The following is a 10,599-nucleotide window of genomic DNA, read 5'->3' on the forward strand; positions in this document are numbered from 1 at the left end:
TTCTTGCCCAGCTTCGAACTGTGATCCTCAGCTCTCAGCCTCACAAGTGAACCACCGCCCGGCACCCACCTTTGTTTTACAGATCTTTGAGGGGAATACGGTTGGAGCTCTTAGGAGGTTCAAGTCCAACTGAACATAGAGTTATTTCAAGCATTGCAAGAGTGTAAGCCACATGCCGCGTTATGAATAGCTCCCGTGAACCCAGAACATTAGCCGATTCTAGGGACTGGCATTTGTTCCCTGCCAGGTTCACTCCTCCCAACGCCACACCCCACCCCGACAAGCCAAAGACACGCGCACGTGTACACACATGTCCAAGGAAGCAGTCTTTCATTTAGATCATAAAATGAGAAAATCTGGAAGAGCAGGTCTGCAGAGAGCTTTATCCCTTCGGCTTACATTCCACACCCACTTTTTTTTTTTTTTTAAACCAACCACCTTTGGCCGAGTACAATTTCCACACCACCACAGAACCGCTCACATGCTTTGAACGCAGCTCTGCGAGTTATAGTCTCTTATCACCCCAACAGACTGCCAGCTCCTGCAGAGCCAGATACTGAAAAAGACCTTTCTCAGACCCAAACACCATTTTCAGTGACATGTACGCTATCACATGCTTCCTCTTCGTTTGGCTGGTTTTTTGGAAGCACTGGGGTTGGAACTCACACAACCAACTCGGGCGATCTACTGCCGAGCCACACCACCAGTCCCTAGGCTAGTTTGAAGTGTAAAAAAAGATCCGTACACCATGACGCTTAGTTCTGTCTCGGAGAGCACCATCAATTCAAAGCAGCTGGATGGAAAGGCGTCGCTTCTTCCCGAATGTCTTCAGCTGCGACCACAGCAGCAGCTGCAGACCCTCAGCCGCCCCCGAGTCCTCGCTTGGAAGAGGAGGAAGCAGAACACGGCACAAATGAAGTCCACACCCCCCCCACCCCGTTACAGCGCTCGGCTCAGTAGAAGCTTTAGGTAGAAGACCAGACGTTAAATTTAGCATCATGGTCTGGACTATGATTCAGTAGTTTGGGAGCAAAACAATCTTCGAATGCGTATGCTTGCCCTGGGAAGGAAGGGCGTGAGATCCACTCCACAGCCCCTGCCAGCACCCAGCGGCAGTCCTCAGTCCTCTACCCAAGCAGGCCGAGGAGTCGAGAGCGAGCGTTCAGCTCGGCCCCAGGTCGGGAGACACTGCGGATCCGTGCAGTAGCGCTCACCCCAGGAAAGCGAATTCTGCAAATCCGAAGCCATGGTTGTCCATGTCAGCCATGGCGGAGGGGCAGCGCCGAGGTGAGTCCAGGTGAACTTGGCTCTCGAACGCGCATTAAAAGATTGAATAGCCAACAGTTCTTCCAAGGCCCACAGGAGGCCACGGAAGGAGTACAGCGGAGACTCTCTTGTCAGAGAGGAGTTCACTGCATCTGGGGTGTTACGGGCCCAGGAACGACCGCAGGAAAAGTCCTAACACTCCCTTCCACACTCGAGTAGCTCAGAGAGCCAGGGGGACGGCCATCGCCACCCCCAAACTTTCCACAATGTGCCTAAAATACACGCCAGGCCAGAAATAACACACCAAGACCGACAGAGGCCAAGGCCGGGCCAGGCGAGCTGGCTCTGAGCAAGGTTTGGGGCGCAGGCACCCCAGTTCACTCATACTTGACACGTTGTAAGACAAGGTGGCCGCAACAAGACGTAAACGAGTCAGACTCACCGCTCCACGCGTGTCCTCGAACCCAGGGCCAGCAGCGCAGCACACGGGCTCCCCGCTACTCAGGAAGCCGAGACCCAGCCGACTGTGTGTGGCTCTATCCAGACTGGGCAGAAGAGTTCTCACAGCTGCTTCTGATTAGCCAAGCAAACGGCCGGGATGGAGGCGTGGCTCACGTGATAGAGCTCCAGCTGGAACTAAGAAAGCCAAGTAAAAAAACACCCAGTCTCTGAGTTTAAGCCCCAGAAGCCAGGCACATGCGCACAGACACCACACACACACACGCACGCACGCACGCACGCACGCACACACACACACACTACATTGTATTTAATTGCTCCACAATGCCAGAAAAAAAAATATACGTTATCGTAGTGCAAATATGGGTTTTATATCCGCGCTGTCCACCTGTATGGATACTAACCACTCGACTGCAGCTACCATAGCTTTAGCTGTTGCAAACATTCAGCCTTAAAACTCTTATTAAAACCAAACACAAAGAATACGTCAATTAAAAACTGATGGCGTAAGCCGGGCACAGTGGCTCATGACTTCATCCTAGCTACTCAGGAGGCTGAGATCTAAGGATCGTGGTTCAAAGCCAGCCTGGGCAGCAAAGTCTGGTGAGACTCTTATCTCCAATGAACTCAGGAAACCAGAAGTGGTGCTGTGGCTCAAACCGTAGAGTACTGGCCTTGAGCTGAAGAGCTGAGGGACAGCGCCCAGGCCCAGAGTTCAAGCCCCATGACCAACAAAACAAAACAAAACAAAAACTGATGGCTTCAACACAAAAAAGGCAGCAAGGTGATGTTTCTTAATTAAAGCAGTGCTCGTTTAGTAAAAAAAATATAATTCAGAGAAAAAATTATGGGGAATTTCATGGGACCCTCATCGCTGAAGGATTTACGTAGAAGCAGAGGAAAAGAGTCCTTTGTTCAAAGGTAGGATGTGAATTACTTTTTCTTCAGGGAACAAATTACCCAGATATGTTTTTGACAGCCTGGACGGCTTGTGAGAAGAACGAAAGCATTTTGCTAAAGAGCTAGAAGGCTCAACGTGTTACCCACGATTGACAAGAGAAATTCAGCTAGATTTTAGAGATGGCAATGGCACACTTAACAATTTAGAGCTTAATTCTGTGAATTAAGTCGAGAGGACCTGCCATTTTCTACAAATCAAGAATGAAATTATCAGTACTTGACGCAAGCAGCCCAAGAAAATCAGAATAATATATAATACATTTAAAGATGCATTCTGTAGGCAGGGTGCCAGTGGTTCACTCCTGTAATCCTAGCTACTCAAGAGGCTGAGATCTGAGGCTTCCAAGTCACCGAGGAAGCAGAGTCCATGAGACTCTTATCTCCGTGTTACTGCCAGAAAGCTGAAACTGGAGCTGTGGCTCAAGTTGGTAGAGCGCTGGCCTTAGAGTTAACAACCAAAGCTCAGGGACAGGGCCTAGGCCCTGAGTTCAAGCCCCAGGAGTGGCACAAGGGAAGATTCTGTAGACTTCTTTTTTAAAATTGTGGTTACCAGTAAAAATAAGATAATCCTTTCTTTGAAAACCAAGATGCATTTGATCAAGATGCATTGTACTCATAAATTGATGCGTTGAATTGGAACCCTTTATACAACGAAAGATAATAAAAAATAATGAAGCAGTATTTCCTAGTTCATTTATTTTGCAAAATGGAACATTTTTACATGGTGTTCAGACACCTGTTTTCCTCATGAAGTGAATCTATGGAGCTACAGCCTCTCAAAGCTTTTCCTTGGTCTCTTTCCAGTCGGTACTTGAATCCACTTTTTTGTTTTTTGTCCTAAACGATAGTCCCCAAACAAAAGAAACTACGGGAGCCCCCCCAAACCTGGATCCATCTGCATTATTATTTTAAGTGTCAGAGACTACCATAATATTTCGCCGCCCAGAGACTACACATTCTTGAAATCCTTAAGACAGATGTCTAGGTTTTCTTATTCTTTGGAATACCCGCCCCCAGGATAATGTCGGATGGGTATTGTGATCCGTGTGTGTTTTGTGACCTCCAGCTTCATATCCCGGGAGCTGGGTCCACAATCTAACACAGCTAGATGATGACAGTATCCGGTCGGAGGGGATTAGGCGTGGAGAAGAGCTCCAGGAGCGGCCAATTCTCATCTCAAGAGACCGGAATGAGTCACCACAAGGTCTCTTTGAGCGAGAGGGGTCACCCCAAGAACAGCTCATTTTACAGAAACATTATGAATATGTGTTAGTTGCACAAAATGAGTCTCAATTAGGGTATTTTCACTCGTGGCTATAATAATGTACCTCGATTCCATCCACCACCACCCCCCCAGAGCCCCTCCCCGCAAGAGCAGGCTCATAAAGGAAGGCGGCCCCGTTGGAGGTCTTCAGGAGAGCATTCATCCTTCCCAGGGGCGTCTGCCATGTGACGTCATCTAGTACTGGCGCAGTATGATGTCATTACATCTGGCTGGCTACCCAGTGGTGGAGATTTCAGCCTTCCAAACCATGAGCCAAAATAAACCTGTTTGGGTTTTTTTTTTTTTTTCCTCCTCCTACATTTTCTAGCCTCTGGTATGGATGGGGAAATATGAATCCGATTAAGAAAGCATCTTTCCAAGATAGATTGGATGTGTGTGTGTGTGTGTTAGGGGCTCGAACTCAGGGCCCCATACTAGTGAGGTCAATATCCGTCCACCGAATCCTGTATCTATCTTTTCTACACACTTGGTTCCAAAATGAAGTCCCACTCTTTGCCCAGGTGAGACCCCGGACCATGATCTGCTGCTTTTCTGCTTCTCACAGTAGCCGAGGTGACAGGTGTTGAACCACAGTGTCCATCTCCTTCAGTTTAGTAGAATCTTCTGTACTTCTCTGAATTTTTTTTGGAGGGGGATGGGGCTGGAACCTCAATCCTCCCGATCTTAGCCTCCCGTATACACCTGGGATTGTACAAGGCAGGTGATACTGCACCCAGTGATCTGGCGGAGAGGAGATCTTGTGTATATGCACAGGCCAGCCTTGAACCACAATCCTTCTGATCTCAGACTCCCCCAGTAGCTAGATTGCAGGCGGCCCGGCTGCAAGCTGTTCAGGTCACTCCACGGAGGGCCTTCATGTCTGCTCTGACCATGCCTGCACTCAGGTCCTCTTGATGGGAAACAGGGAGTGAATTTCTAAGAACTAAGGGCAGGCTCTTGAGGAATCCATGGGAAGAGGTTGGTATCAAGAATGGCATGTTGAGCCGGTTGCCGGTGGCTCACGCTTGTAATCCTAGCTACTCAGAAGGCTGAGATCTGAGGATCTCGGGTCAAAGCCAGCCCAGGCAGGAACATCTGTGAGACTCTTATCTCCAATAAACCACTAGAAAACCAGAAGTGGCACTGTGGCTCAAGGGGTAGAGCGCTCGCCTTGAGCTGAAGAGCTGAGGGACAGCGTCCAGGCCCAGAGCTCAAGCCCCAGGACCGACCAAAAAAATAAATAAAAGAATGGTATGTTGGAATTCAGCATCTCAAGGGTCAGTACAGGTGTGCACCTGTGCAAGTGAGCCTCTCAGAGCAAGAGAAAGATGTGCAGCCAGAGGTGCAACTCCAGGGGCAAGAAAAAAGATCCCTGGCTGCGGACCTCAGCACACAGGGCTACTCTGAAACAAAGCAAGAAGTATCCCCATGCAAGAGGAACGGGGCAGAGCCGGGGGCCGGGGGGGACGGAGGCGGGCTGGCATGCTGCAGAAAGACATCCTTACATTCCTCATCCTCCCTGGGGGCCCAGGGCTCCTCGCCGCAGACAGCTCCAGTCCCCCTGATGAGAGACACACACACGGAGCTGAGCGCCGGAGACACAAGTCCCAAGACACAGGCATGCAGAGAAGGCCCAGCAATCCGTGAGGCCAGGGCATCCGAGCGCACCCTGAAGGGGCTGTGCACAACCACGGCTTGTTCTCCACCATCATGGAAGGAAAAAGGGAGACGGTGTTCTCAGGTAACAGCAAATATGACGCAGAGCCAGCCTGGCAAAGGGGAGGCGTCTCGGAGTCAAAGCCCACCTTGGCAGCCTTGGGCAGTACACGGCCTTGAGCAAGGATAGGAAACAGCTGGACGCAGCGCCCGCCATCGGGTGTACGCTCACGAGGCGCGGCATTGGTAAAAAGGACACGAATTGAGTTCATTGCTCCTTCTTGCCCAGCCCCAACCCTTCCCTCTGGTATCTCAATCTTCCTCCCCCGTCTCACAAAGAACCACTTAGCTCTCCCTCTGTCTCCTTTCAGAAGATAGATTGTCTGGCCTATGTCTGGGCACAGGCTCACCCCTTAGATTTATTTACAACAGCTAATTGCGCTGTAACTAACAGCGCGATTAAAGCAGTACTGGCCGTAGCGCCAACTACGAAACAGAAACCCGCAGGAACATGGTTGTTAGACAGGAAAGTCCGTGAGACTCTTATCGCCAATAAACCACTAGAAGTCCAGAAGTGGCGCTGTGGCTCAAGTGATAGAGTGCTCGCCTTGAGCTGAAGAGCTGAGGGACAGCGCCCAGGTCCAGAGTTCAAGCCCCATGACCGACAACAATAACAACAAAAGTTACACCCAGAAAGTGGAAGGAAAAGGAGGGAAGAGGTAACAATGGTCTATAAGAAACGTGCTCACTACCTTACTTATGTAACTGTAACCCTCTGCACATCACCTTGACAATTTTTTTTTAAGTTACACCCAGAATTACCAGATGACCCAACCATTTTTACTCCTAGATACATAGGCCAAAGGATTTTTAAAAAGGGGGTGCCTCAAGCAAATGTCAGGACCCCAAAGTTGATTGTGGAGTTATTCAAAATAGGCAAAGATAACCAAGTATGTATCACCAGATGAATAGATAAAGAACCCAAGATGCATGCCTCGGATGGTGTATTAGCCCATTAGGGACTGGATTCTAAGGTGTAATACAGATCCATCCTGAAAATACTTACCCTACATGTCAGAAGCCACATACAAAGGGGACAGATGTTCCACGACCCTGCTGATACAAAGTGCCTGAACAAAATCCACGGATTAGAGACCAGCAGGGCTGAGGAGAAAGGAGAGGAAGTGTTGCTCCCTGCGTTGAGGAGGGTCTGCCTGGGATGTGGAAGTTAGCAATGGTGGTGATGGTTGCACGACACTGTAAATGCCATGAAGGCTACTCTTTTGGACTCGTTTGTTGGTGTGTGGTGGTTTTTTGAGACAGGGTTTTACTGTGACGCCCAGCCTGGCCTCCACCTCATCAAGCTCTGGCCTTTCTCCCATGTACAGAGATTACAGGTGAGTGGCACCACACCCAGCTTTACTGTATTTATAAGTGCTTTCAATGAACAATTTTGTTTTACATATTTCATCACAAGAAAAGAGGAAAGAAGATACGCAACCCTGGAGAACGTAGGGCGTCATCCATTATAAGCCATCTTTCAAGTTTTAACACGTCTGGAAGCAGCAACACTGAGCCCTTTCCATTCGGTTGCTCCTGTTACCTCCGACAGGGTGAAAACCGTTGGATTTGAGTCCATGGAACACTCCAGAACCATTTAGGGAGAAAAATAGGGGCCCAAAGATTGTTTTTGTCTGAAGCCTTTACTGCGAAGTCCAAGAAAACACTAGCATCAAAACAAAATTGGTGGCTACGAGTTGAAGTAAGTTCTGGAGATGGTACTTAAACGCTCTTTGAAACGGATGGCTCCATCAGTGCTGTCGATGGCCAAGGGATAATAAGAGAGTGTGGAAAAACACACTACAAGACTCACATGGAAAGAGTCGAGTGTGTGCAAACTCCGAATACAAACTGTCTTACCAATCTCTATTTATGCTTCCTCTTTTAACAAAGTACTAAGAAGCCATGTGCATGTGGTGTATCCTATAGTATGTATAATTATATAATTATATACTATATCACATAGTATATATATATTCATATATGATCAATTATCAATAATTCAATTATAATTGTTTTATTTGATGGATATATTATATACTCATGTAATTAGTATATACACTATAGGTCATATATAGGATAGACTGTATATAGTATTATAGTCTATGTAATTTTACATATAGATACAAGGTTGTGATCAGGGCTTACTACATCTGTTTTTACGATGGCAAAAGACAAGGAGTTCACACACAATTACATGGCCGTCGATCTCACAGGAAAGGTAATGGGCGTGAGGCTGGAGCCAGGGTCTGGGGCTGTTTCCGGGCTGGACTTGTGCAGAAGCATGGCATTCCTGCTGCCCTTCTTTCCCCTCCCAACACTGATTCATCTAACTGGTGAGCGTGGGAAAGGAACAGGGGAACAGGGCGGTCTGTCCACTCTCCCTTTCCTTTTAGGAAATGACTGTCTCATGAATCAATTTTCCACTTTTCCGCGGCTATGTCACAGGGGAAGCTGACCATGGCAAAAGGCCTAGTTTGTCAACTCTGTTACAAGCAGAGAGAGAGAATGAGAAAAAGCGTTACCATGGATAACACAGCTTTATCATGACGTTCTTGCACCTCCTTAATTACTAGTTAATACAGCAAAAATAAAAATAAATAAGAACCCCATGTGCAGGCGGCCTGTAATCCAAGCTACTCAGGAGGCTGAGATCTGAGGATCACCATGTGAAGCCAGCCTGAAAAGTCCATGATAGTCCAAAACACACACACACACACACACACACACACACACACACACACAGAGTCAGAAGTAGGCTATGGCTCAAGTAGAAGAGCGCTAGCCTTGAGCTTAAAGCTCAGGGACCGCGCCCAGGCCCTGGGTTTAAGCCTAGAACAGGCACAATGAAAAACTTAAATAAAAAAATCAGTAATAGGCTGGGGTTGGCAAGAAGGTAAGAGTCCAGTCTAACACACTACTTGGGAGTGTCAAAGTGGATGATCTACAGAGGACAACTGGACGCTAAGTTACGTGAATGTGTGCGCCTTTACACCAGTAATTGCACTTTCTACACACGCACGCAGCCACATATAAAGGGTTATTGTATAAGAACATTCATACCGCGTTGCAAGGTTGGACATGACTAATCGGAGAAATGGTTAAAATATAACCTATTTCAATTACAGAAATACCAGACAATTGATTTGGAATGCAAGTGCAAACTATGACCAACAAGCTAAAGCCAGTGTGCCGAGCGCTTCTGTTGTATTAGGCAGGATAAGGGCAGAGTGTCTGGATTCCTCCCACCCCTCCCCCAAGACTTCTCTTGGTGTCCTAACCCCTCACCACCCCTCCCGACTGGTCCTTCTCTGAGACTCAGGTTCTGCCAAGACATCATCTGTTAGGGCTGCTTGCTTCCCACGGTGAGGGCAGAGTAGACTCGAACACCGCTGTACTCCAATGAGCCTGCGCCTTTACCCTGATGTCAGCCCGTTTGCTGTCGCCTTGGCTTCCTGGGTGCATTAATGCACACTCAGCTTCTGCTGACAGCGTCTAGCTAGGCAGCCTGGGCTGGCCTCAAACTCCCCATGGAAGCCAGACTCCGGATGAGGCACACATGTTAGTTCTATTAAGTAACAGTCAGTCCTATTAAAGAGGTTCTCAAATGAAACCAAGGGCGGGGAAACAGTCATACAGTACAAGGTGACTGCGATCTTTTTCCACTTACTTTTGATATTTCAACAAAAGATGAAAAAGTGAACTTCAAGAATGAATGAAGCCAGGCACTGGTGGCTCACGCCTGTCATCCTAGCTACTCAGGAGGCTGAGATCCGAGGATCGCGGTTCAAAGCCAGCCCGGGCAAGAAAGTCCGTGAGACTCTTATCTCCAATATAACACCAGAAAACCAGAAGTGGCACTGTGGCTCAAGTGATAGAGCGCTTGCCTTGAGCTGAAGAGCTGAGGGACAGCGCCCAGCCCCAGAGTTCAAGACCCACGACCAACAACAAAAAGAATGATGATACTCACCAGTCTTTGAACAGAACCCCTCCTCTCCCCAAATTATTTTTCCTGATTATGAAGTTACTTTATGAAGTGCAAGGAACTGCAAACTTGAAATTCTAGTGAATAATATCTTGAGCCATTTTATGTAAGCCACAGATTTTCTAAAACTATCTGTTCAGTGCCTCTCCTCCCCCACCCCCAACTGAAACTGGCTTGTAATGGTGAGGTAAAAGCCGCTGGTGCTTGGGTCTGCCAGCTAGCAAGAAGCCAGTTATTTAATCCTGAATGCAACTCCTTCTTTCTCACTGGGCCAAACATCAATGTTTATTCGTCACTGCAACTATGTATTAGCACTTCAGTTTTCCAAGAGCTTTCCCATACATCGCTCCATCAGCCAGGTGACCTCATGCCGAGAGTCAAAGAAGGTATTCTATGGCTTGTAAATGTGGGTACTGTCTGGTGGATGGCCGGTAAGGCCGCTCCACTCACAGCTGAGTGGGTCAAGAAGAAACGCAAACGTCCCTTCTATTCTCACAGTTCTGAGCTATCTTTTTGAAACTTCCTGTTCTTCCCCCTGGGAGCAAATGGCCATCTTGTGCTTGAGATGTCTATTTGGTTTTCACAAGTGATGACATGATAATGGAAAATATTAGTGTTAGAGAAAGATAAGAAGTATTCTCAAAATGGCATTACACCTCACTCAAAGGACCCCAGAAACTATATCTTCTGAGGACCAAACTCTGCCTGTACCTCCTGAGCCTTGGTCATGTTGCTAACTTTTGAATATAAAATAATTTAGTTAAAAGCTATTAAACAGTATATATTAGCCTCTTATATATATTTGAACATTCACGATGTCGATTGCTAATCCCATTTTAGTTTGTTTGTTTTTTTTTGTCACAACACAACAACACACCTACCTAAGGCCAGATCACAACCAACCACAGTTTCCAAAAGTGTAAAGAAAAAACAACCAGTTTTCACTCAA

The sequence above is a fragment of the Dipodomys ordii genome, unplaced genomic scaffold (assembly GCF_000151885.1).
Source record: "Dipodomys ordii isolate 6190 unplaced genomic scaffold, Dord_2.0 Scaffold124, whole genome shotgun sequence".
Lineage (NCBI taxonomy): Eukaryota > Metazoa > Chordata > Mammalia > Rodentia > Heteromyidae > Dipodomys > Dipodomys ordii.